Source organism: Castor canadensis, chromosome 7 (genome assembly GCF_047511655.1).
Source record: "Castor canadensis chromosome 7, mCasCan1.hap1v2, whole genome shotgun sequence".
Taxonomy (NCBI): domain Eukaryota; kingdom Metazoa; phylum Chordata; class Mammalia; order Rodentia; family Castoridae; genus Castor; species Castor canadensis.
Window position 1 is genome coordinate 157117346 of NC_133392.1, and position 27971 is coordinate 157145316.

The following is a 27971-nucleotide window of genomic DNA, read 5'->3' on the forward strand; positions in this document are numbered from 1 at the left end:
CCTTACCCCTCTAGGACAGTTCCAGAAGTTAGTGGGGTTTGGTGGAAGGGTATTTTGGCACCAGTAGAGAGCATGCTGGGCTGTTGCAAGGAGCAGGAGGTGGCAATCAGCAGCGAGTATGGATGTTGGCAACTGAAATGGGGGACAAAGGGGGTAAGTTTGAGTCCAAGTATGGAATGCACATTTCCTAGGCTCATTGGGACTCATGCCCACAAATCTAAATGTCTTGGGAAATTTTGTAGGAGAATGTTCAGAAACTGTGAGGTTTTATTGTAGTACTAGGTGTAGAAGAAACACTTCAGAAGGCTAGGGTTAGAGTGCAGCTGTGCCCTGGTAATCTGTCCTGTTACTTGGTTGTGATGTGGGTGGGTGAGGTGCGCATGATGCAGTAGCTGTGGTGCTCTGCCCTAGAGTACAGACACTGTGGTGTGGACCGTGAGGCTGCTTCTGAAAGACAGGGGTTACTGCTCCGAACTAAGTACAAGGGACTGCTGTTAGTCATTGAAGAAGGACAACCTGACTGTGGGGTTTAAATGTGTGCAACATTAGGAAAATGATGCAAGAGAATAGTGCGTTCTCTCTCTCTCTTTCGCTCTCTGTCTCTCTCACCCCCTCATTGACAAGACACTATCAGTGTATGGTGAATTTTCTGTTGCTGGGTAAAGTATTAATTTCTTGGCACTAAGAAGAGAGTTTGCTAAACAGGCTGTATGTAGCACTTTGTTAAATTTTGTTAGGGGTTTAAAGACTTAGGAGTTGGGTATGTTTTGACTTGTCAGTATAGTGTGGGTAGGCAAAGTGGAAGAGCCTTCCAGGTGTATGTGCCAGCCTGTTGCCATAGCAATGTAGGTAGTATGCCTTTCCAGTCTGGGAGTTGTAAGAAGATCCGCAGGAACTCAGGAGCACAGGTTAGTAGGTTCTGGGCAGCATAGGTGAGAACATAAAAGGGTTCAGATTATAGAGGATCTTATAGGTTAGACAAATTAAGATTATTATGTAAGAGGCAGTAGAGAGGTTTTGTAGGCTTTTTAAATTCCATTTGAATTGTCTGCCAAGCTACTGCTTCAGAAGATTCATTACGTAGTGTGAAATGGGGAAAACTCTTAATTGGGAGACTCAGGCTGTTATCTCCGTGCATGATAAAGAGCATCAAGACAGTAGAAATACAATATATTATAAAGGACTGAGGGTGTGGCTCAAGTGGTAGAGTGCTTGCCTAACAAGCTGGAGACTCCAAATTCAACCCCCAGTACCTCAAAATTAAAAAAAGAAAAAGAAAAGAAAACCAGGAAAAATTATCACAATAATGTCATGTATTACATGTCATAATTACTCAAGAATTAGATTCCCCCTCCCCCCAAAAAAAAGGTCCACTTTATGGAAGCCATGAATTTCTTGAATAATAGACATTTACAATGGAAGGTAGAACCTGAGGTAGTGGGTAAAAGTGTAATTGTAATCCTGGAGCCAGTATATTGAATTTTTTTTTCTTGGTGGGGCTAGGAGTTGAATTTCAGGGCTTCAAGCTTGCAAAGCAGGCTCTCTGCTTCTTGAACCAAATTGCCAGTCCACTTTTCTCTGGTTATTGTGGAGATGGAGGCTCACAAACTGTTTTCGTAGGTTGGCCTTGAACCTCTGTCCTCCCGCTCTCAGCCTCCTAAGTAGCTAGGATTATAGGCGTGAACCGTCAGTGCCCAGCTTTACTGACATCCTAAGGGATAAATTAGTAGTCTTGATTGCGTGCTCCTAAAGCATCAGTCTTTATTATTTTGTTCCTGTATGTATCCAAGTAGTAGATTTTATCTTTCAGCTGGATATTTTCTTGATTTACTACCTAATCAATGTGACATTAGTGTTACATTGTTTTATTTACCATAATGCTCACTAACCAGCATTTCCTGAGTGGATTTTAAGTTTTGCCTATAACCCTAATTTTTAGTAAATTTTCAGTAATAGCATTGCAGGTGTCCAGTATTTTTTTTTAATGTCCACTGAGGACTTCAATAAGTTCATGATAGGTGAAGCACTCAGATACCATCACATGTAGGTTAAAGAGGGTTCTGTAGTAAGATAATAAGTCTTTTGGTCAGATGATGCTGAATAAAGCTAACAGCATTGATTGTTCTTTAATGATGTTTCATGCTGCCAAAGTCATTTGTGCTGGGTCTGATTTGGATCCAGTTGGCAGAGCTCCCTCTTCCCCCTATGTGTGGAGCGCTCATAAATTCTACAGGCACTCAGATCTAGTCCAGTGTAATGAGGGAGTTGCTGGGAGAAGATTACAGGGTTGCAGACAGTATCATTAACATGTCTTGCCATGATGTACCAGATGTTTTCTGTAACAGACTATTTTTGTTGGTTTAGTTTTTATAGGATAGCATTAATTGCATCAGAATTTAGCTTTCTTTTCATATTCAGGTAAATATGTGATCTGTGGTTCTTCACTAATGGTGACATAAAATCACCAGATTTGCCAGGCACTAGTGGCTACTTGGGAGGCAGAATCAGTAGGATTGTGATTTAAGGCCAGCCCTGACAAATAGTTCTTAAAGACCATGTCTTGAAAATACCCAACACAAAAAAGGTCTGGCAGCATGACTCAAGTGGTAAAAGTGCCTTCCTAGCAAGAATGAGGCCCTGAGTTCAAATCCCAGTGCCACAAAAAACAAGATCAGATTTAATTTTATAAATTTTTAACTTATTTATGCTGAAAAGGCAACTTTTTATTTGTTCCCACAGATTTGTTAGTGTGGATGTTTTGTGGCAAACAGGACTGTGTTCACTGATGTATGTGGGAATAGTAGCAGGGGATAAAGAAAGGCAAGGATAACATTGCCTGATTCTCCCTTAGACGGGCCAAGATGATCCTGTCCCCTTAGGGCAGCATGGCAGAGGCTCTATTCAAGGCAGGGAAGGTGCTGCCATTTCAAGGGCACTCTGAAGACTAGGAAGCACATAGGCTGCACCTGTTCTTTTTCTCACTAGAGACTGAGGGTTAGTTACTGAGGATTTACATTTTTAGCCGTGTTTGTGTGTTTAAGACCTCTGCTGAGAGGCTAATAGACATAATTTACAATACCTTGATAGTGGTTTGAGTTATTTTGTTTCTGTATTTTTTTTAAGCGTTAGTTTTGTTTTTGGTTCATTTTACTTTAGGAAACTTTCCCCCCTCTTGGCATGTTCCTGTGTAACACATTGATTATGCTTTCTGGCCCTTAGTTTTCTCAGTTTTTAACATATGTATATAATACTGTACTACCTACCTTAATGGGTTCTTGCAAAAAGTAAATGAAATAGTTGGTTCACAGAGCATAGTATAAGCCATGCATCACATAACGTTGGGGATCTGTTTCGAAAAATGCATCATAGAATATATGTACACAAACCTATAAGGTGTAACCTAGTATAGATGTAGACTGTGTAGTACCACATGTTGCCCCTAGGCTTCACATCTGTACAACATGTTACCATACTGAATGCTGTAGGCATCTGTAACACAATGGTGTTATTGTGTCTAAACAGTTAAACAGAAAAAGTACTGCAGAAACATTAATGATAAGAATTGTCTAGCTCTTCTAATCTTCCGGAACTATCATCATGTACGTGGTCTAATGTTTACTGAGATGTTATTTGGTGTGGCTGTACTTAGCAGACATTGAGCATTGTCTATTACCATATAGACTTTTGGTTTATACAAATTCTAGTTTTCAGAAATTTATTAATTTTCTAAACATTCTTTATCTGATGTCCATAGGCTGCTAGTTGCTCTCTGAGTTTAAGAGGTCTGTGAACTTCCTGAAATTTCTTTGCATAATTAAATGTATATACATTGTTCAGGAAGGAGGATCTGTGATTTTGAACATGGATGCTAATCAGTAGATTCTTTAAGTGCTAAAAATGAGAGTTAAAGTCAAGAATTAAAGATGCATGTGGTGACCCATGCCTCAAGTCCCAGCTTCTGGAGAGACTAAGGCAGGTGGATCACTTGAGCCTACAGGAAGGGAGGGAAAGAGGAACTGCCATCCACGTTCCTCAGTGGGTCATTTAGAACCTCAAATCAGCTAGTTTGTTTGGTGAGTAAGCACCTGTTGAGTGCTTACTTTGTTTCCAGGCACTCTGCCACTCTGTTCTCATCTCACAACAATCAGTGACATTTACTCCACTTTGCAGATAAGAAAACTTTACACTCATGCTGGCAGAATTACTCAAGTGGTGCTGCCTAGCAAATGTGAGGCCCTGAGTTCCAACCACAAGACTGCCAAAAAAACCAAACCAACCACTCCTGTTACTCAGGAGGCACAGATCAGGAGGCCAGGCAAATAGTTCATGAGACCCTTCCCTGAAAAAACCCATCACAAAAAAAAAAAGGGCTAGTGGAGTGACTCAAAGTGTAGGCCTCGAGTTCAAGCCCCAGTACCACAAAAAAAAAAAAAAAAAAAAAGGAAAGGAAAGAAAGAAAAAAATGAAAGAAAAAAGAAAACTTTAACTCACATTTGCTTATAAAATCTTGTGTTTACTGAGGGACATGAATGAGTTTTGAATCTGGGGAACTCATTGTCATTGGATAATGGTCATTGCCCAGGTGACTGACCTCTGGACTGTCCTTGCAGTAGTGTCTTGCCTCTCCTCCACTTTCCTAGAGAGATCCTTAGCTAAACTGTGGTTTGGTCTCTTGGCAGAGTAGGTTGCTTCATTTTTTCTTTTCTTTTTTGGTGGTACTGGAGTTTGAACTCAGGGCTTCATGCTTGCTAGGCAGGCACTCTACCACTTGAGCCCCTCCGCCAGCCCAAGTAGGTGGCTTCTGCCATTAACAGTTGCATCTGTCTCTTGGATAAATGGATACTGGTATTAGTATGGTGTGAGAACCCTTTTTGAGTGTCAGCAAATTTTGTTTCTCTGTTAGTAGTGGTGGTGGTGATATCTATAGTATCCTTTTGTTACCTCCCCCCAAAAAAAAAATTCATGACAGGTGGGCATGGTGGTGAACACTGTGATTCCAGCTACTTGGGTGCCAGAGGCAAGAGGTTTACAAGTTTAAGGTCAGCTCTGGCAAAGTTAGCAAGACCCTGTGTCAAAAACATAAAACAAAAACACAAATAAATAAAAATAAAACAGAATGGCTGGGGATGTGGTTGAAGTGATAATCTACTTGCCTGACTTCAAAAACATGAGCAAAAGCTACTTTGACTTCTCTTTACATTCATTCTAATGGTCTCTGTATATATTTGAAAAATTGTGGTAGTTTGTAGTACTTTCTCGATTTTTTTTTTTTGGGTGTTGTTTCAAGTAAAATTTGGCATATAATAATTTGGGCTTTGCATTTCCCTTAGAGTAAACCTGCACCCATCTAGACCTACGGTTACAGAGTAGGAAGCTAGTGCATAGCAGTAGGGGTGGATTTTCTGTGAGTTCCCTGTTCAGTGAGATGCTTCTGGGGCCCATGCCATGTCTCCTGTGTCTTAGGTTAATGTTATTCCACTGCCCTATGTGACCTTCCTTGACTCATACGTTCTTAAAGTTGCTCATTCAGTATTGTATACCATTTTCTTCCTTCTCATCCTCCTCCTTTCTTCTTTTTTCCTCTCCTTCTCCCCCTTTCCCTCCTTCCTCCTTCTCTCTCTGTCTCTTTTTGTGTCTCTGTCTCTCTCCCTCTCTCCGTCTCTCTCTTTCTTCAAGATTGGGGTTTTGCTGAGTTGCCCAGGCTGGCATTGAACTCTTGTGCTCAAGTGATCCTCTTGCCTTACTTCCACACAACTGTGTGGCACACCATTCACTTTTTTAAGGGACCAGAATGCTTTGCTTGATACTTGTTTTAAACTTTTGTTACTACAAGTCAAACCAGTGTATAAACAGTATTGTGTTATTTTTACTTAGGTGCTATTATCATTATTAAATACAATTTCTAATGCTTCTTTTCCTTCGTGGGAATTAGGTACTATTTAATAATTAAAAATGAATGTTTATGGGGACTGGTGGAATGACTCAAGTGCCAAGAGTGCATGCCTAGCAAGCTTGAAGCCCTGAGTTCAAACTTTAGTGCTGCCAAAAAACAAAAGAAAAAAGAATGTTAAAATGTTATTTTATAAGTGAAACTGTTGCTTAGAAAGAACTCTAGTCTAAGCCAAGCATGGTGGTACATGCCTTCAAATGCCTTAATTCCAGCACTTGGGATCGAAGGCCAAGTCCCATCTCACAAAAAGAAACAAATAGCTGTGTCAGTGGCTCACATCTGTAATTCTAGCTACTCAGGAGGCAGAGATTAGCCAGCCCCAGGCTATACTGCTTTTTCATTTTTATTTACTGTGGCTTCCCCAATTTATATCAAGTACACCAAAATAACCTTTGAGAAAGATCTTGAGATCACTGCCTTTTTATATGCGAGTTGAGTGAAAGATGTTAGATACCAGGGCCTCATGGTTGCTAGGCAGGCGCTCTACCACTTGAGCCACTCAGCTAGCCCTAGCTAATTTGTACTTAAGGCTCTCTTTCCATCATATTCATATCCTTTTTTCCAAAAGGAACACCAAGTCACATTTTCAAAACACGGGTTTCAGTAGCTCGGTGCTTTTATAGCTGCCTATGACTTAAGCAGACTTTTTGTTACCATAGATCTGTATTGGATTTCATGGTCTTTCTCAAATTTTATTAAGCTTTCTCTTACTTCAGGGATAGTGTATTACCCTTTATCACTTCTAGGTACTTACAGGCTTTTGATCCTGCCTTTTGGGGTGTGTTTTACACTGTTTGAAAAAAAAAAAAATCTAAACTAGAATATAGAACTTCCAGGCTTTCCAGAATTGCTTTTATTAAAATAACTGCTAAGAACATTTGAGGCCACATAAGTAAGTAAACTCAAGGCCTCATGTTTACTGGGCAGGTGCTCTTAATGCTCGAGCCACTCTGCCAACCCTTTTTTGTGAAGGGGTTTTTCGAGATAGGATCTCTTGAACTGTATCAGTCCTTTTGATAATCTGCCTCCTGAGTAGCTGGGATTATAGGCACTGGCATCTGGCCAGGTGGAAGAATTCTTAAATATTTTGTGGTACTGGGGTTTGAATTCAGTCTTGCATTTCTTGAGAACATAAATTGATACACAAAATGCAGCTTCATTAGCATTAAAGTCCTATGTAGAGGAATTTCATAATATCCACGTTGCCTGTGCAGTGAATATAGGAAAGTCACTCAAGAGTCACAATTATATCAATTTTTTTTAATGTGTGGGTTTTTTTTTTTTTTTTTAAGGTCAGGGCCTTACTGTGTAGCTAATACTGGAATATTTGATCCTTTGCCTCAGCCTCCTGAGTGCTGGGATTGCAGGTATGTACCAATATGCTTGACTAACATCTGATTTTGTATGGTAAAGAATACAGGCCTGACTTTCATCTTGATCATTTAGTAGGAAAGATGTTTTGACATCTCAGCCTCCAAGTAGCTAGGATTCTAGGCATGAGCCATTGGCGCATGGTTACTTTAAATGTTTTAATTCCAACCATGTTATGTTATACTCAGTTTGGAAATAATTGGGTACTAGCTTCATCTACATAATGTAAAAAGTTCAGCCTTTCTTCCTTTGCTTCCCTCCCTCTCCCCCCCTCCCCCCTCTCTCTCCCCCCTCCCTCTTTCCCCCTTTCTCCCCTCCCCTCCCCTCCCCTCTTCTCTCTCTCTTTCACTGGGATTTGAACTCAGGACCTCACTCTTGCTAGGTAGGTGCTCTATCACTTGAACCACTCTGACAGCACCCAGCATTTATTTCTTAAAACAAATTTTATTTCCTACTGCCAATGATATAATTTACTTTTTCCCTTTATTTTAGTGACCTATTCAAAATAAATTGGGAAAGAGTTGACTTGTCCTATTTCTGTAGGCAATACCAGTAGATTTTATTTATTGAAATTATTTAGAGAGTGTTAAAAGGAAATCTGAATAATTGTGGAAGAGATTTAGTGGGACAATTTCATGCTGATTGATGAAGATTACAGAAAGCTATTAGTTGTATAGGTGGCAAACACTCTTCTTGAGAGTTTTCTTCATTCATTAAAATAAACTTCAACTCTTTTGACTGTCATAGAATTTCTGGAAGCATTATTAGAACTATTTCTTACAGTTTAATGTAGAAATGAGTGGGTTTTTTTTTTTTTTTTTTTTTTTTTGTAGCAGTGAAGAGTTAAGAAATTGTTGTATAATCAGTGTCTGGACCTCAAGATGGTTTTCTTCATGAACACATTATAGTTTTTCTGGCGAGTTCCTAAATGGTAATTTGAGTTTGTAATGTAGGTAAATATAGAAAGACTCTGATTTCTTCATCCTCCATTGTAGGTATATATAGACATACATAGATGTCTTTTGTTTTCTTAGCCCTTGGCTTCTCTTCTACAGCAGCTAGCCTCTTCTGTGAGGAGAGTTCAGTTACCCCCACTTCCCTGCAGAGGACTGCCTTTAGTCCTTGTTGGCATCTCATACCTTTACCTTTCCTGTTCTGCTTCTACTCTTTTTGTGGGACTGGGTCTTGAATTCAGGGTTTTGAGTTTGCAAAGCAAGTACTGTATTGCTTGAGCCACAACTCTAGTCTGTTTTGTTGTTTTGTAGTTACTTTGGAGATGTGGACTCAAAGAATGTTTGCCCAGGCTGCCCTTGAACCTTGATTCTTCCCATCTTAGCCTCCCAAGTAGCTAGGATTATAGGTGTGAGGTATTAGACACTGGTATCCGGCTTAGTTATTTTTCTAATAGGCTCTTGTGTTTATGCCTGTGCCATCTTGGACTGCAATACAAGACTGCAATCTTCCTATTTATATTTCCCATGAAGTATAAAAGGATGACAAGTACGCACTGCCACACCCTGCTTTTATTGGTTGAGATGGGGTCTTGCTAAATTTTTACTGGGGCTGGCCTCAAAGTGAGATCCTCTTGATCTCCACTTCCTGGTTAGGTAGGATTACAGGTGCAAACTCCTGTGCCTGACTTAACTTCTTCTACCACTTAACTGTCTCAGCTCCTAATCCAATTGTTTTTTTTTTTTTTTTTTTTTTTTTGGGTTTTGTTTTTAATTTTTATTTATGGTAATTTCGAATATATAGAGAAACTGGAGGAACAGTACAAAACCCTCCAGATCATGGAAATGGCTAAAAGACCACACATTGTACTCTTGAAATTATGGCCTTAGTTTTAGACTTTTGTTGGCAACACTTACTAGATGTATGATCAAATGACTTAATCTCTCAGAGCCTCAGTTTCTTCACTTGTAAAACCAAAATATGAATTCAGTAGTTCTGGAGGCAGTCCTAGGCATCCATATTCCTTCCAGATACATCCCAGGGGATTGTGACAGGCAGCCCCCATGACTGTTATGAAAGCACATCTGATCTTTTTTCCTTTGTAGGATGTAGAACTTCTGGTGCACTTCTAGGATGTCTTATGTTCCTCAAACCTTAGTATATCAGGGACTCAAAACTATTGTTCTTGTGTTTCTCTTGTATTAATTTCCTAGCTTCCCCAATACATAGGTAGGTCTGTGTCCCTAATACAGCAGCAAAAGCCAATTTATAAGTTAATTTTGAGCCAAAATACAAACCAACAAAATCCTAAGTGCTACCATTAATTCAGTAGGATGAATGGTGATGTTTTTCTGAAATAAAATAACCACTTGTGATACAAATTTGTTGCTAGCCCAAGTTATTGGGAGTTGGGATGCTTGTGGTTTGTGTAGACCACATGATTTATTGTCATGACTCAAACCTCCTATTACTTTTTGTTGTTTTCATTATCATTGAGAAACCTTTGTCAGTAAGTTTATCTTGCCTTTACCTGGCAGGCATGTGCCAGTGGCATTTTAGGTTCATATTACTTTTACTAGCTTTTGATAATTATAATAATACTCTTTAGTTATTTGGTCATATGTAAGCTCATTCAGAGTAAAATCTCATAGTTCTGAACTCTGTTAATGAAGTTGTAAAATGCTTAAGCCCAAAAAAATGAATGTGTTAAAAAAATTTAAGATACACTTTATTTATTTATTTATTTTTTATTCATATGTGCATACAATGGTTGGGTCATTTCTCCCCCCCTTTCCCCACCTCCTCCCTTACCACCCACACCAGTGTCCCACCCCCCTCCCCCCACCCTCTCCCCCACCCCCCCATACCCAGCAGAAACTATTTTGCCCTTATCTCTAATTTTGTTGAAGAGAGAGTATAAGCAATAATAGGAAGGACCAAGGGTTTTTGCTGGTTGAGATAAGGATAGCTATACAGGGAGTTGACTCACATTGATTTCCTGTGCATGTGTGTTACCTTCTAGGTTAATTCTTCTTGATCTAAACTTTTCTGTAGTTTCTGGTCCCCTTCTCCTGTTGGCCTCGGTTGCTTTTAAGGTATCTGCTTTAGTTTCTCTGTGTTGAGGGCAACAAATGCTATCTAGTTTTTTGGGGGCCTTACCTATCCTCATACCTCCCTTGTGTGCTCTGGCTTTATCATGTGATCAAAGTCCAATCCCCTTGTTGTGTTTGCCCTTGATCTAATGTCCGCATATGAGGGAGAACATACGATTTTTGGTCTTTTGGGCCAGGCTAACCTCCCTCAGAATGATGTTCTCCAATTCCATCCATTTACCAGCGAATGGTAACATTTCGTTCTTCTTCATGGCTGCATAAAATTCCATTGTGTATAGATACCACATTTTCTTAATCCATTCGTCAGTAGTGGGGCATCTTGGATGCCCGGATGTATGTATGCTGACTTTAGGATTAAGGTACTTGGATCAAAAGGATTTTAGGAGGATGCTTGGGAATTGTCTCTCTCATGGCAAATTAGCACCAGAATTGCCCCCTCCCCCATGCAGTCCCTGGCGGTTGGGACTAATTAATCCACAAGAAAATGAAAGTTGAATGACAATAGTGGGGTTTTATGGTAGTGTAACTGGAGTGTGGAAGGGGCTGCCAGGAATGATAGCAGTTTGATTTACTTGAGTCAGAAAGCACACTGGCTTGTTGTCAGTTCGATTTTTTAAAATTATTTTTATAGTCCTTAAAAGCTATGCTTACTGCTAAATTTAGTGTTTGCTTATTTTCTCCCTGAAATTTGAGGGGCGTTTTGAACTTCATAGTTTGGAACTGGTGAATGGTGGTTGATGCTGTTGCTTCCCTGTCGTGTTTTCCTTTTGTTGGTCTTGGCTATATGAGAACACCCACAGATGTCTAGAGATTGGCAGGTCCCGTTATGATGACTCTGCTGATCTTAGTATATTAAGCAGATTTATTAACAACCAAAATGGGATTGAACAAAATATATCGTGCATTCCTAAACTTATTTATGAGGAAAACAGGTGGCAGGTCATATTTAACAGATAGAATGTTCAGTCTGTAGCTGCTCGGGTTGCTGTGGATTAAGTAGCTAAATCAAATGCATGAGATCATGGCTTATCCTAGACTACAGTTTGGAAATCATGAGCAGGAGGCACTGTGATTAAATTCCTGATGTTACTGACATGTAAGGCTGAAGATAGCACTTTCCTGCCGAAAATGAGACTCAGACCCATTCCTCGATGGGCTAAATTACTAAAAGGAGTCCTTTTTACATTGTTTCATTACCTGGGATTTGCCTCAGCTGGTGATATGTCATAGGCAGACAGAGATTTGTATTACATTTGTCAGTAGGCTGGTGAATCCCTTTAGATAATTCTCTTCCATTTTACAATGCTCTTGGATAGAGTCATGACTTACTTTTGCCTAAGTGGCTTTGTATTTTTTGGAGTTACTGGTTGAGTGTATAGACACAATTTTTCATCTACTTTTCTTTGTTTTTTCTCTTTTGCAGCTATGGGTGCCTGGTTAACAGATCGTTTAGTGATATTCTTAGCAAACACCAAATGTATTTGGCATATTCATTAACCTGGCACACCAATTAACCTACACTGAGCTTTATATTCTTCCCTTATGAAGGAAATTATATGAGAAGTTAGATTGGCTTTTGTTTCATAGCATGGGCAGAGTTGGGAGTAATTTGTTAGATGCCTGATAGAATTTCATCCAACTGATTGAAAAAGAAAAACAAGGCCAGGGGCTAGCTCTTAGCATGCAGGAGGCCTTGGCATTAGTAGGGGTGGGGTCTTGGGGTGGGAAGTAGCTCATTTTGTGAGCCTCAGCTTTGGAGCTGGTGGCATAAGTCAACCTGGTGTAATAGGGAAGGAAGAAAAGAACCTGTGTGGGTGATGCTTTGCCACTGTCCTCCAGGCTGAGGGACATTAGGCCAGATGTCCTGCCATGTGGAGTCATAACTGGACTCATCCCATCTGCTGGGTGAAGTTGGAAGCCTTCTGAGTTCTGTATTAAGGGGGATGAGACGGTCTACCTCAGTGTCTCAAAATTGGTGATGTGACATAGTTGTGTTCTTTTGGTGGAGACAGTACTGTTTCTGAAGTTTTTTTGATTCACCTAGGAAGAACATAGTTACCTGGGCAAACCAAAGTTAGGAGATGCTGGCCTGCAGCAGAATCATGAGGTGCAAGACTGAAAAACAGCAAAATCACATTCTGCTTCCCTGGATTACTGGTCAGATTTTAAAATCTGTTTTTCTAGTTTAAGAAGAGAAGGTAAAAAAAAAAAAGAAGAGAAGGTCAAGAGGAAAAGCAGACTAATGAAGAAAGGGCAGAAATAGGATGAGGTCTTTGAAATTTGTGTAACAACTTCTAGTAACAGCGTTGACTGTGGTTTATGTACATGGAATCCAGCCCGCTGGGTGCACAGCTGCCACAGGGACGCTGTGGTGTGTGGGGGGTCGAGCTTTACCACATGTGGCCAACCTCTGAATGACCTCCATGTGAAACAGTGAATGGAGAGAGTAGTGCTGCTTCTAACATTGTAACCCTCAGGCCAAGCTCCCTCATACTGCCTGTGCTGGAGGATTGGGAATGACCTTGCCTGTTATAGGCAGCCCTGTCTTCCCATAGATAGTCCTTTATTTTCTCTTGTGTGCTGCCTTGCTGCTAGGCCCGTTCTTTTGTTGTGCTTTTTGCAGTGAATTGTGCGTCCTGTGTTTCCTATTTCCACTAGCAGATTGTTTTTGGAATTCGAATGTATTTTGATTGAAGAAATAAATGAAGAACGTAAGTGGTTGTGTGGAGTGAAAGTGAGGTGGAGGTGTAGCAGGTCAGTTTCCTATAATGTTATAATGCCAGTGAGGTAGTCTAGAATACACATGTGTTTTGTCATAGTAATTTGGAGGGCACATATAAAAATTTCAATGTTGTGTGATGCTTCCCCGAAAGCAGTTGGAATTCTGGGGGTGGGGAGGGGGAAAAACACATCCATTTACATTTTGCAGAGGAAGACAGAGGGCTGAGACCTAGACAGTCATGTTGTTATTTCCTACCTGGATGAAATGGCACTTTTCTTGCTGTATCTTAAGGGAATATCATTACCCTCACAGTGATCAGGTGGACAGTTGAGCTTTTCTAGAAGATGCCCTGGAAACTGTCAACAGTATTAAGGATTAAAAAAAAAAAAAATCCAGAAGTGCTTATTTTAAAGTTAACTGCAATTCCCTTGTTTTTAGCTTTGATTATTGTCCGCATCAAATTTGGTCTCCTTGTGTATGTGTGTGTTTATCTGTATCTATCTATCTGTCTGTCTGTCTATCCATCCATCCTTCCATCTGTACCACGGTCTGACTGAGTGCAAAGGTCTGTGCTGCAAACTTCATTCCTTCCCTGTGACAGTAACCATATGACAGGGGTTTCTTTGCTACATTGCAGGGTGAATTCCTTTCTATCTAGATGTTCTAGTTGCAGAATGTTAACACACTGACTGTGATTCTTACCCAATTTTCCAATCCTGTATGTGTTTTTCTTTCCACTGGCTTTTTGTTTAGGTTAATTATGTCACAGATCTGATTAAGAAGCAACGTGAATTTCCCTGAAAAGTCACATATCTGACAAAAGTATCCACTATAAATTAAATGGTTAAGCACTTGCTTTTGTAACTACTAATAAAAACAAGAGGTGAAATCCAATTAACTTTCATTCTTTACTGGCACATGCCTTGGGCATCTTGTCTTTTTTGTTTGTTTGTTTTTGTTTTGGGTGGTACTGGGATTTGAACTCAGGGCCTCACACTTGCTAGGCAGGTGCTCCACTACTTGAGGTACTCCACCAGCCCTGTTTTGTGTTGGGTCTCGAGCTATTTGCCCAGGCTGACCTCAGTCCTCCTGATCTCTGCCTCCTGTGTAGCTACAGGCTTGAACTACCCAGTGGCGTCTGTCATACTTCATAATGCTTTTGATCCTTAGAATTATTGATGTTGAAATTTCTTTCAGATCATGAGGGTGATGCTGGAACAATCAGTATCAGGTGTTCCAAAGTTGTATCAACATTGTTTCCATGACATGTCACACTGTATCATCAATCTCTAAATTCATTAAAGAAATTTCTTTTCCTTTCTTCCTTCCACCTTCCTCCCTCTGCCTCCCTCTGGCTACTCTGGAGGTGGATAAAGGAGGATTGTGAGTTTGAGGGCAGCCTGGGAAAGTTAATAAGACCCTATCTCAAAGGAAGGAAGTAGGGAAGGAAGGGAGGCTAGCTAAAGGACTGGGTATCTAGCTCAAATTGTAGAGTGCTTTAACAAGCTCAAGGCACTGGATTCTATCCCCAGTACCTGCTCTGTGCGCCTCTCTCCACGTGCCCACCCCCCCAAATCAAAAACCCTTCACCATAGATATAATACTGAACATTCACTTTCTAATATTTTTTCCTACTGTACAAAATTTGGTTTCCTTTTGATGTGTTAAATAAAAAGTTATTAAATCCTCACATTGTGTAGCATTTGTTACTTGGCACTTTCCGAGGAGGAGTTAAAAGAAAGAAGTGCAGGTACATCTTTTAAGAGAAGACCTGAGTTCTTATCCTCAGAATGTGCAAATGTTTAGGAAGATGTAGGGGGTAAGTAGCTAGAACGAGCATGTTGTCTAGCAGTTGTGCATTGTAGAGGAGGCACAAATAATGGAACAACAGTTAAGCTGGAGGGTTTGGTTGACCTAGGCAGATGTGGGCAGTAGAAGAGAGAGGAAAGTAAGTTCCAGGTGGAAAATCTGGTACCTCTAATTCTTGGTGGTGCACAATGGTGCCTTTTCTTTGCTATTTATTTTTTTCTTTGCTATTTTCATTGTTAGTCATAAGGACTGGATTTGGAATGTGGGAGGATGTTGTAGGTTGTGGGTCCCTAATTGGCTTGTGTAGACAGTTTTGTATTGCTAATAGGAGGTGGTGACATTTTATTTTTACTTTTAGCCAGCAAAGACAATGTTGATCATTTGCCATTCACTGGTAAGAGAACCATTGTAGTTGATCATGAATGGTAAGTAGCTTTTGGGAGGGTGGAGGATTTTCTTGATTTCAGACTTTCCTTTTTTTTGTTTTTTCTTTTGCAGTACTGGGGCTTGAACTCAGGGCCTACACCTTGAGGCATTCCACCAGCCCTTCTCTGGGATGGATTTTTGACATAGGGTCTTGCAAACTGTTTGCCTAAGCTGGCTTTGAATTACAATCCTCCTGATCTCTGCCTCCTGAGTAGCTAGAATTACAGGCATGAGCCACAGGCACACTGTCTTTTTTGACCATTTTGTCTGCAGAATACATCCTTTTTTTTTTCCTTTTGTTTTATCCTACAAAAGCCTTTTCACACCACCAAGTTATTAGCAGAGGAAAAAATATGTACCTTGTCTGCCAACTCAGGTAGCTTGATATTTATTTTCTTTTGTTGTTTGTTTATGCAATACTGGTGTTTGAACTCAGGGCCTCATGCTTGCTAGGCAGACTCTGACCACTTGAGTCCTCCACAAGCCCGATATTTACTTTCTTGTTGCCTCTTGAAGGCTGCAGCTAGATATAGTGGATCTGAAGGGCCACAGCTCTTGCAGCTTATGCTCAGTTCTTAACATTTGAAATGGCTGAGTAACCTCCAGTTGCTCCACGTACTGCAGAACTATACAGTTGAGTCAGAAAATAGTTGGCAGACTAATTGGTTGGTAACTCTTTCTACTCAGCAATTCTTTCTACTTGCCAGTTCTTCAGCTGTTTCTAGAAGAAGAAACTGCTGGAGGATTCTGGGTGAGCCCAGGCATGTGGTGTCAGAAGGAAGCAAAGGCTATGAGTTAGCATTGCAGAGAGGGCTGCTATAGTGGGAAGGAAATACGATTTGAGGACTAGATTTTCCAGAATGGCAAATTGACAGTGTGTTCATGTTGGTGCCTGGAAACATTGTCTTCATGTTTCCTTTCTTACTGTGCACTTATTAGGATTTTTTAAAAAATGAAAGTTCATTGTTGGAAAGCTTAAAGGCATTGTTTATGTATTTTTCCAGTAGCAAAAATAACAGAATGGGGAATGCCAAACTGAGTAGCTCAGTTTTTGAGTGAACAGGACCTGTAGGCTACAAATGGTGACATTTCACTCTCTATCCTCAGGGTATCTCTGGCCTCCTCCTTAGTTATGTACAGTTTCATAAAATTTGTTTCATCACTTAATTTATATCCCCAGATGGTATTTGGACCTTCAGAGGGATAAAACCATGTTTTATGCACTTCTGGCATTCTCTGTGGTCCCTAGTACCTTCATATTCATCTTTGTATTTTGCCCAGTTGTAATGTGTTTATTGCTTTTTCTCTTCTTTTTTGTTCTTTTGGTGCTGGGGATTGAACCCAGGGTGTTGAGCATTGTAAGCTTGTGTTCTATCAGTGAACTATCCCCCCACTTCTCTTTTTGGGACATTGTCATCTGAAATCATTTGTTGGTTTGTTTACTTGGTCTTTCTGGCACAATCCACAGCTGGATTTGCCTCTGTCATGGCTGGCTGCAGCAGGAAAGTTCCCAAGAGAGACAGACCCCATGCTATTTTGAGATGGGTTTGATTGGGATTCCCAGGGTGAGAACTTACATATCGAGAACCACACTATCCTCATGATAGATACTGAGACAAGAGATGGTCTATATAGGTGTGTCCATGAGGGTATGGGGGGATCAGGTAGAGTCAGATGGAGTCTATCTGAGGCTTCAAGGAATTTGGCACAGGGTTGGAGCTAGTTTCTGAGTTAGTCACATGTTGGATCTTTGAGTGTTTTAGGTAACACCCTAAAAACCATATTGGTGCCTAGAAATGTTCAAGGCCCAGGTTGAATTCTAGCATGCAAGGGGATAATATGCAGCTGGCCTGGTCTCAGCACTGTCAAGGCACCCTGTGTTTCTTAGGGCAAAGGAAGAAAGAAGGGAAATTGGTAGACCCTACTTTTGTTTACCTTTTCCAAAGAGAATAACAGCTCTTTGATAACAGGACTAAATCTTATTCTTTGATCCTTACAGGACCTAGCATTCTGTTAGATAATCTGTAAATAAATAGGCAATGAATGAATGAGTGCAAATGTGAAGAAATATTTTTGTGATTTAGCAGACCGTGCTTATTTAATTTTTATGAGTCAGTGATTTCTCAAGTCACATTTTGTGGTGGTATATTTTGGGGGTTCACAAAATATGGTCAAAGAGCAGTTCCACGAGTGAGGCTTTGGGCCCTGTTTCTACCTGACAGATGATTTTGCTGATCAGACTAATTTATAATGATTCTGTCTGGAAAAGATAAAAGACTGTTCTCTATCTCGGGGCAGCAGTGCTTCTTGAGTTTTACCTTAACTGATGTTACTTAGTTGCTTTTTTATTTTTTAGGTTGCTGACAGAATTTGGCACAGGTTGATTTTTACCCTGGGCTTAGTATGTTTTTGGTTACAGAGATTGGTGCCCTCTGGGTCAGGTGGTCACTCTTTAAACACTCAGTTTTAGGCTTCAGGCCAGAGTTATCTAAAACAAAACGTGGTCACCCAAAGAGATGAGCTATGGTAACTTTTCTTAGCCGGAGGTATAGAAGGGTTGGCCTGGAGACTTCTGTGGCCTAGGTACCTTATAGGGATTTAGGATGAATTTAAAAGAGGCAGCTGTATTTCTGAAATAAGAAGCAATGCTAGAATATGTCAGATTTGCAGACTAGAGCTTAAATGAGGATTTTCAATGATTTATTTTAAAATATCCCAGTGTGTTAATTGGTCTTTTAAAATACATTCCTTAAATTCAGTTGGTATTTATTAAATGAATACTATTTGCAGAACAGTCCACTTTGCAGGAACAAAGAGATATGAATTAGTCTTCCTCTCAAGAGATGTTTGCCTACTTTGTGTACGGCTACAGCTCTTGGCCTGTTCCTGTCACACATAGTAGGAGCTAAATAAATATTTGTTAAATTAAGAATATGAATAAGCTATGGCCTCTGCCCTCAAGATTGGTTCCAGATGAGTAGGAGAAATGCATGTTGAAGACTTCCCACATTCTGCAAAGAGTGGCACTTAAGAGAGGTGTGAGAGTGATTTTGAGAGTAGGACTTGGGTAAGTGTGTCTAAAGGTTGAACTTTTGAGGGAAGGCTTGAAGAGTTGAAGGATTTTGAATGGAGAGCAGAAAAGCCTTTTAGACAAAAGAAGGAGGCAGAATTTTGTTTTTCTTCTTTTGGTGGATATTGGAGTCTAGCTTGCTTTGGTGAAGTGAGTGGTTGGAGATGGAACCGGAAAGGAATACTGAGCTTCAAAAGCTGAGAAACTGGATTTTACTTATCAGTCACTGGGGAACCAAGGATGGCATTTTGGCAGATGAGTATATAATCAGAACTAAGATTGAAGAAAATTTGATTAGAGATAGAAGTGGTTAGAAAGCTACTAAAATAGTTCAGGCAAACCAACTGAGCGCCCAATTTAGAATGCTATCAGAGAGAGCTGGGGGGTGGGAGTAGAAGGAATTGAAGTTATCCAGCAACATTTATCTGCTTTGCAGCAAAACATGCCTTTGCTGCCAATGAGTTTGTATTGTAGATAGGGAAGAGTGTGCATTCAGTGGAATAATTTGAGAGATGTACAGGAAGTCCCTGTAGTGTTCCCTTGTGAGGGGAGATTTTGCAGATTTTGAATTGAGGCTGGGGGGAGGGGTTTCAGTAATTTTCCTAAGATAATATTGAGAGCCAGAGTTTTAAATTCAGGTCTCCATAATTTTAAAGCCTCTGCATTTTTTTTCCCTCTATGTAATGGTCTATAGAAGACAAATGGGAAAGACACTGAAGACTGATTGTTCAGGATTTCCTGACCTCAGATGCAATTACTGTTGGGTGGATGAGAGAGGAAGAGAATGAGGATTCCTTTCCGTTTTTTTGGACCCAGAGACTGGGAAGGGGTTTGTTGTGTCAGAAGCTTCTTTATTACGAGTATGAGTCAATACAGAATACAAGAGTTCTCTTATAAGTTTTGTTTGCCTGTTAATATTTCAAAATTGTTCTTAAACTTGTTTTCTGGACTGTATTCTTAATGCAAGGATATCATTCTGATGAGTTCAGAGTGGGAAAGGATTGTTCATTATGTGCTAAGCAGCTATTCATCCCTCTGTAGAATCCAGTGACAGTTCCATCTGCTTCCTGATTTGTGTCTTTATTTTCTTACACACATTTTCTAATTTAGTTCCTTTGGTTAGGATGCTGTTTTTTTTCTTTTAAGTAGAAGCTATGTAATTATGGATTATGTGAATTTGTAAACATTGATAAAATGTATCTTTTATTTGCCGCATACAGTGCATCTGCACCATTTTGTTTCAGGTGAAATATGTCTGAGGCATGACGTTCACCTGGGTCCTGGTGGGGCTGGTCATTTATGCGTGCTTTCTCTTTCCTGCGTTCCTTCTGTGGTGGTCAAGAGCTTCAGCCGATGCCTTTTTAAAACCAGAATACAGGTGGTGTATGTTATTAGTGCTTTCTTTTTCTTTTAAAAAATGACTTTATTTAGAGCAAAAACAAATGATCACACAAAGTATATGTGTAACTTCATTAATTATTGTAACATGTAGGTCAAGAAATGGGACTTTCAGAATCATGTGGGAGCACATTGCCTTTTGCACTGACAGTCCTTTCGAAACAAATTAACCACTGTACCTTCACTTTTACAATAATTATTTCTTTATGTTCCATTATGGTTTTATCACCCAAGTGTGACTCTCTGGATTGTATAGTTTTCTTTGTGATGTGTCTCCTGAATCTACTGTGTAATAATCTGTAGGTTCTTTCCCTTCATCCTTTTATTTTCTTAAATTTTATTTGTTGATGAACCCAGGGCATTTGGTGAAAAGAGTCTACTGCCATCTGGATTTTACTGTTTACATAGTGCAGTTAAGCATATGTCTGTGTGTAGTGAGATCTGATCCATTTGGCAAGATTATAGTGTACTATACTTTTATCAGGAGGTACATGATATCTGATTTTGTGTTTAAATCTTTTTAGCTTATATCCATTAATTCCTTGGGTGTTGTAAAATTGTAAGATTGTTTCATTATCATTTATTAGCCAGAATAACTGTGGCATTGCTTCCTTTCTTTTTTTTTTTTTTTTTTTTTCTTTTGGTGGTCCTGGGGTTCAAACTCAGGGCCAATTCCTTGAGCCACTCCTTTTTTATGAAGGCTTTTTCGAGATAGGGTCTTATGAACTGTTTGCCTGGACTGGCTTCTAGCCTCGATCCTCCTGATGTCTGTCTCCTGAGTAGCTAGGATTACAGGTGTGAGCCACCTGCGCCTGGTTTGTATTAATCCTTACAGAAGTCAGATTGCCCTGTTATGGTTAATGGGGAAGCCTTTTAACACTGGCTCCTGAGTGACTCTAGGGATATTTTTTTAAGTTGGTCCACAACTTGACATTTATGAAACATACCAGCTACTATCACATTGCAGTTAATTTTTCCAGTATTGCTATTACTCTGTTAATTATTAATATCTGTTCTAAGTATATATTTATTTAAAACATTTTCCTTTTCTTTTCTTTTCTTTTTTTTTTTTTCTTGGAGGACATTGGTACTGGGGGTGAACTCAGGGCTTCATGCTTGCAAAGTACAAAGCTGGTGCTCTACCCCTTAAACCACACCTCCAGTCCATTTTTTTCTGTGGTTATTTTGGAAATATGGGGGTCTCATGAACTATTTTCCCAGGCTGGCCGTGAACCTCCATCCTCCCAATCTCAGTCTCCCAAGTAGCTAGGATTAAAGGCACAAGTCACTGGTGCCCAGCTTCTTTTGCATCCTTGCTGAAGATAGGTAGAGTACTTTAGAGAAATTGTGCTTGTCTCTTCAGTTTATTTCCATTACATATATACACATGCATGTATCTGGATATGTAGCTCGACATGTGTTCCACATAAACACATGTGACTGGAAACCTGTGTATGTGTGAACCTCATCACAAGCCCATGTTGGAAATGACAACACTGCAAGATACCAGGCTAGTTCTTCTACACTCATCACTGGCCTCACTTCTTCCCCTCACTTGACCTTGATTATGTAAACAGTTTGATATTATCTCTAACCTAATGTCTGGACACCACCAGCTGCCATGCCCCAGAAGGAACCCTTCTTATGCATTGTTTCTAGTTCTGAGTCTCATTTTCTATTATCCCTGTGGTATAGTATTATTCCACTGTCAGATCAATCCAAAACAACAACAACAAAAAAACTGATGTTGAAAACTTTGTAAATATCCTTTTTTCTTGCTTCCGAATGAAGTTTTCTATTTTCTGTTTAGCCTCACAGCTCCACCACTTGAATTTGATGGTCACACATGTGAGGACAGTCAGGGTTGTTTGCTAGCTCCTTCTTCCAGTTGAGCCCGAGTGGGACTCTCTTGGTCTTGACTGATTCGAATAATGTTGGGTCTTCATCAGCTTTGAAATCTGCTGTGTGAAGTATCTATATGGATAGTTTCAACAGTTTTCCATGTGTTTGGGTCTAAACTATGAACATTTTTTAATGTTCCCAAGTCTGGTTTGTATCATATTTTCAATTTTCATGGAAATCATCTTTCATATCTTACAATTGTTCTACAGTAGGGGTATTCATTTCAAGTTTTCTTATGAAACTGCAAGGAACCCTCAAGGAGCAACCATCCTTAAATGCTGGAACTTTGCTCTTTAGGTGAAAAATTGTGTGTGTATGTTGTCCCTTTTCTCCATCCTAAGATTCATTCTTAAGGATTTTAATTCCTTTTCTACCACCAGTCTCATTCTTAACTAGCTTCTTCTGAACAGAACATCATAAAACCACACAGAATCCTTTAATCAGCGTGTTTCCAGCACCTCCTTAGTTGTCTCCGCCACTCTTGCTATCTGCACATGAAGGTTTTCCATCTTTATCTTGCACCTTTCCTGCAGCAGACCTAAAATCATCTTTTACACTAGAATCCCTTATTTCTTTTACTGGGTAATAATATTTCAAAAACAGTCCAGAACATTTGGATCTTATTGCTGCTGGGTTGTTTATTATTTGTAGACATTTTGATTTATATGTTAATGATGTGAAAATGTATTTCTTTAGTTTCAGTGGGCATAGTTGAAAAGTATGTATTGTACCTTACTAGTCATAATGATACTTCTCATTTAAATCCAGGATTACTGAACTTTTATTTAACTTCTACCCTGTTCCATCTGTCTTTTCTTTTACCTAGAAATGCTTAGTTCTCAAGGAAATAGGGTGACGGAATTAGTATATCTTATAATTATTTTCTTTATCTCATCTACCCATATAATGGTTTCTGAGTAATGCTGCTAATATGGCAGTCACCACGTATGGTTTCTAAGAACAGTGAAAGAGCAAAGTTTTGTTTGCACTCTTCCTTTTTTTTCCCATGTTTTAAATGCAGGAGATAATCTACATTTTTAGATTGCATATGGTTGACTCTTTCTCTCTTCACCCTGGTCTAGTCTTAGTTCTTCAAGTTACTATGCATTTACTCTTCACCAGTCATCCTCACATAGCATTCCTTAGGAAGGACTCAGGACAGTAGCCCCTGACTTTTTGATGTTATTTGTGCCCTTCCACCAAAGGTCAGTTTTGCTGGCTCATGCTTCTTTGTGTACCTTAAATATGCAGCTATAATTTCTTCTGGCATGGAGTATGCTGCACTGGCCTTGAACTTTGATACTTCTGCCTCACTGTCCCAAGTAGCTGGGATTACAACTGTATACCACCATGCTCTGCCAATTTCTTCTGTTTTTTTTTTTTTTTTAAGGGTGGTGGTGGTGCTGGGTTTGAACTCAGGGCCCTACACTTGCTAGGCAAGCACTCTAACACTTGAGCTGCTCCCCCCCACCTCACCCTTTTTCTTTAGCTATTCTTTGAGTAGAGTCTTGTCCTGGGCCACAGTTCTGTTTTTTCCTGGTCTTATGTGTCTCATGCTGCCCCGTGCTTCCTAACAATGTCTTGTAGTAATAAAAGTCTTTTTTTCTTGTAAGTTTCTCTATATTAACCCCTACCATGGGCTGTTTTTCTAGGGTCTTGTAATGGAATGCTGAATTTTAAAGAGCATAGCATATCAGATAACCATGTATAATGTCATTCATTTTGGAAGTGTCAATGGCTGATACGTTGCTCAGTGGTAGAGCACTTGTCCAAGAGTAAAATAAAAGACATGTCCTTCTTGGTTTAGTATTTATTTGGTTAGTTATTAAATATCCTTGATCTTGTTAATTGGGAGGGCTTTATTTTTTCAAATCCCTCTCTCCCTCAGCTTTACGTACCATATACTGTTGTATACTGTGTTGTGGATGATCAAAGAAAGATTTCATTCTGAGCCAGGCACCTGTGGCTTATGCTTGTAATCCTACCTATTAAGAAGGCAGAGATCAGAGGATCATAGTTCCAAGCTAGCCCTGGCAAATAGTTCATGAGAACCTGCCTCGAAAAAAACCCAACACAAAACAGGGCTGGCGGAGTGGCTCAAGTGGCAGAGCGCCTGCCTAGCAAGCATGAGACCCTGAGTTCAAACCCCAGTACTGCAAAAAAAAAAAAAAAAAAAAGATTTCATTCAGATATATTTATAAGAAAGTGGTATGATAGTGTTTATTTTACCAAGTGGTATAAGTTAGGAACTGTTACATGTTTTGCCTCTGTCAGGGAAAGAAAAGGATGAATATGGCTAGATTTTAAAGAGACAGTGAATTTTTGATATATAAGCTTTCCTTTTGAAGAAATTTTAATATAACAGGGAGCCTTCATTAAAGTATGAGCATTTCTACATTCTGTTTCTTTAAATTTATTTTACCTTTCTTGCTGAATTTGTGTCTGTTTCACTTCTGTGTAATATAAAAATATATCAAAATATAGATTGTATTTTCAAATATCACTGGACTAGGACTAAATAAAAACATACAAGGCCCTGTTTGCAACACTTTCAGGATCATAGTGTTTTCTTCTTATGATGAGAGATGGTGATTCTTAGTCCTTTCACCTCTTTTGTACGATAGCTACGATAATGAGTCTTTGCTCAGTAGCTCAACCTGAGTTTGTTATATTGTGGACTGGAAGACTTAGACATAATGTACACAAATGGAAAAAACTTACAAGTGAATACTTTTGTTTAGAAATTAAGATTTAAATTACTGTTTATTAAATACTAACTTTTTTGAAGTTAACATGTTAATGAATTGTCTTGGGAGTAATCTACTCTTTTGTTTGTTTGTACTGGGGTTTGAATTCAGGGTCTCATGCTTGCTAGGCAGGCTCTGTTACTGCTTGAGCACCCACCAGCCCTTATTTGTGTTAAGTATTTTTGATTGGGTCTTATAAACTATTTGCCTGGGATGGCTTCGAACCATGATCCTCCTGATCTCTACCCCCTGAGTTTCTAGGATTACAGGCGTGAGCCACTGGTGTCCAATCTACTCTTAACATGACTTACTTAGGGAGTTAAGAGCTCATATTGATAAGCTAGAACTAAAGAATTTATTCATGTGCTATTAAAAACATAGGTTGGCGGATGGAGAGCTAACTTCCATATATCGGAGCATCTTACTATTCTTTAAGTGGGGGTAGAAGAAGGATTTGAAATCTCGTAAATTGTCCTTTTAGATTAAGTTAACTTAATGTTTTGTTGCTTAGGGTAATTATACCTTTGTTTTCTATTGGCATTCATTGAACTTCTCGTGTATTCCTTTTAGTTAAATGTCTATTATGTGCAGGACATTAGTTTAGCTTCTAGGACATTAGTTTAGTTTCTAGGAATAGCCAGTATGAAAACTGATGATATTACTGCACTGTGGAGTAGAGGTTCTGTTGAGGTGCTGAATGGAGGTACAGACAGTAAATGTTAAATTGTGAAAGATAGTGCTTAGTACAGTGGTTCTTTTGGAAGGGCAGGGGAAATTGACTGTGATTTGAACTCAGGGCTTTGTACTTGCAAGCAGGTGTTCTACCATTTAAGCCATGTCTCTAGTCCATTTTGCTCTGGTTAATTTGGAGATGGGGGTCTCATGAACTGTTTGCCAAGGCTGGCCTCAAACCAGTCTTCCTGATCTCAGCTTCCCAAGTAGCTAGGATTATAGGCGTGAGCCACCAATGCCTGGCTTGCAGTGGTTCTTAAATTGGGATCCTTGGAATGTTCAGAAATTTAATGCAATAGTTTGAATGTAATGATTATTTTCAAGAGGCAAAATCTTAGCATAGTTTAAGAATTCTTAATTCTAGAGCCTGATTTGAAATGTAGTCACTAAATATTGTTTTCTATATAAGTGCAAAGAAACGTTAGGCTATAAATTCCCCAGGCAGTTGATTCCACTGTCTCCTCTTCTGTGTGATCATGTTAAATTTTCTTGGGTGTTGCTTCATTTTATGTCCCAATAATTACTTACTGCCAATTAAGACTCTTGATAGTTTCTTGAGTTAGTCTGACATAACACTGATGTTGGAGCTAGAAAATGATTTCTTACAATTCCCTCTGATATTTGCACTCCCGAGTTACAGAATATGATAATATTGTTAATAGGTAAGTAATGGCTGTATTATGTGTTATTTGTCACAAGTTAGCTATTAAAGTTTTCTTTTGAAGACACTTTTCTGGGCACAGAGGATTTGGGGAAGCTTATCTTGATTCTTGCTTTAAAGAACATTGTTTGATGCTTATAAGTGGAGAGTTTGATTGTATATTTGTAGAAGTCTGTGAACTTTACCCTGCACTAATCCTGGTGACTCTTGGACACTGTGCTGATGACTGCTTTGTCTTTGGGGCTTTAATCATAGACTTCAAGAAAGGTTTTGTTGTTCTTAAGAACTAGGAAATTAACAGATCTGGATAGGAGGGTTCCCTCTCAGGCACTTGCCCCAAACAGATACTCTTTAGGAACTGGGTCTTTACTTCTTTGTTAGTGCCTTTAACAAAAGTTCCCTTTTTACATGTGTTTATTTTTTGTCTAAAGGATCTTTTACTGTTTTATATTTTAACACAGAGGACAGATGTCTCTAGCTCTGAGCTGGGCTTTGCTGTATATCCTGTCTTTTGAGTGTTTCTTTCATCTTGGGCAGCTCTCTTTGTTAAAAGGCCAAACCCCTTAGTGAGATGTTCTGCGAAAGAGGACCCCTTGATATTTGAAAAGGGGAGAAATCCATTTAAACCATGTGATGGCTTCTGACAGCCCTACTGCTGGGTTCTGCTTGTTTTAATGTAAGCGATAGATGCTCTGGCTGGTTGTGTTCTGTAAGTGGATGTGAACTCTAATATAAGTGACATTTCATTGCAGATGTGATGGCCCTGTGGCTGGCACTCAGTTTCAATGTTGCCTGCCTTTAATTTTAAAGCTAGACACCATAATGGAGTTTAATTATCAGAGCATACAGTCAGATGAGTTCAAAGCATTTGCAATACCCTTCTTTATTAGGTAACTGGTGATTGTACATCACACTGAGTGTGTGTGATTTACAATGCCAGTGTGTGCAGAACAGCAATAGAAATGCTAATAAGACTGTGTGAAGGGGACTGCCATCAGTACTTTGTCAGCAGTTTGCTGCCAAATAGTCCTGGAAAACATAATCTGTAATCAAAGAGGAGTTTGTGGAAATAGCAAACATAGACAAAAAATATTATGATAAAAATAGTGCTCTGAGCTTTCTTTCTGGGAGGTTTCAATTATACCTCATTCATGACTTGCTCCTTTTTTATGTGTGTGTACAGTCTCAGTGGTATATAGCAGTATAAGTAGGATTTGATAATACTAGTTTTTCATTTTAGGAATTATAAGGTAGCATTGAGTGGAACATCTTATATTCTTTAAGAGGTTCTGTAGATTTCAGATTTAAAGGTTCTATGCCTCTACATTCAGAAACACTGAGCATTTTTGAGGGAAGGTGGCCCCTATAAAGATAGTATGACATGGTGGGGGACAAGGAAGTATGTGACTTTCTATAAGTAGCAGAGAGCATATATGACCACTTAATGTTTTTGAGAGATTGTTTGCTAGGTTGTTGGCACAGATACTGTAATTTTATAGGCTTATTCCAGTTCAGTTTTATTCACTGACAGTATAACAGGTACAAGTTTTAACTCTGTTAAACACTGTCTGTCATCCACCAGAAGGCCAGCTATATAAAAAAGAAACAAATAGTAGAAACATACTAGGTGGGAAGAAAGGAGAGAGAACATAACGGGCTGTGAGATAACAAAAAGAGCCTGTGATTTAAAAATAAAAAAGTGGGCTACCAGAGTGGCTCAAGTGGTAGAGTACCCACCCAGCAAGGACAAGGTTTTTGAGTTTAACCCTCAGTACTATAATGTGTTTGAATTGGGAATATATGTACATGATTCAAAAGTAATAGAAGTCATCCTCCCATTCTTGAACTCTTATTTGCCCACATTTTTTTCCCCTGAACCTCACCTCACATAGGTAATCATTGTTAATACTTTAATATGTTTTCATCCTGAGTGTCTCAGTGCATGTGCAAGTGAGTACAGAAGCTTCAAACAGGTATGCTACTCTGCAGCTTGCACTCAGGAATATATGCTGTGGATTCTTTTTGTCAAAAAAAATTTCCCCCTCTTTTATCACCTCCTTAACAAATATATACCCGCATAGTGTTTAATTGTATAGATATTGCATAGCTTATTTAATT

The 27971-nt window shown here is 39.3% G+C and overlaps 1 protein-coding gene and 1 pseudogene across 8 annotated transcripts in view; one reads left to right on the forward strand and one right to left on the reverse strand.

Annotated features, from left to right (window-relative positions):
• The window catches only part of Rere (arginine-glutamic acid dipeptide repeats), a 379832-nt gene that overhangs the window by 181190 nt on the left and 170671 nt on the right, over positions 1-27971 (forward strand). The window contains exon 1 of one of the 8 annotated variants that reach the window (XM_074081438.1): positions 7243-7317. The exons of the other annotated variants lie outside the window; for them this stretch is intronic. The gene's annotated coding sequence lies outside the window, so the exon portion shown is untranslated. Of the gene's footprint in view, positions 1-7242; positions 7318-27971 lie in introns of those variants that run through there. 8 annotated transcript variants of the gene reach the window in all.
• LOC109682333 (phosphatidylinositol transfer protein beta isoform pseudogene) lies at positions 3-27932 on the reverse strand (annotated as a pseudogene).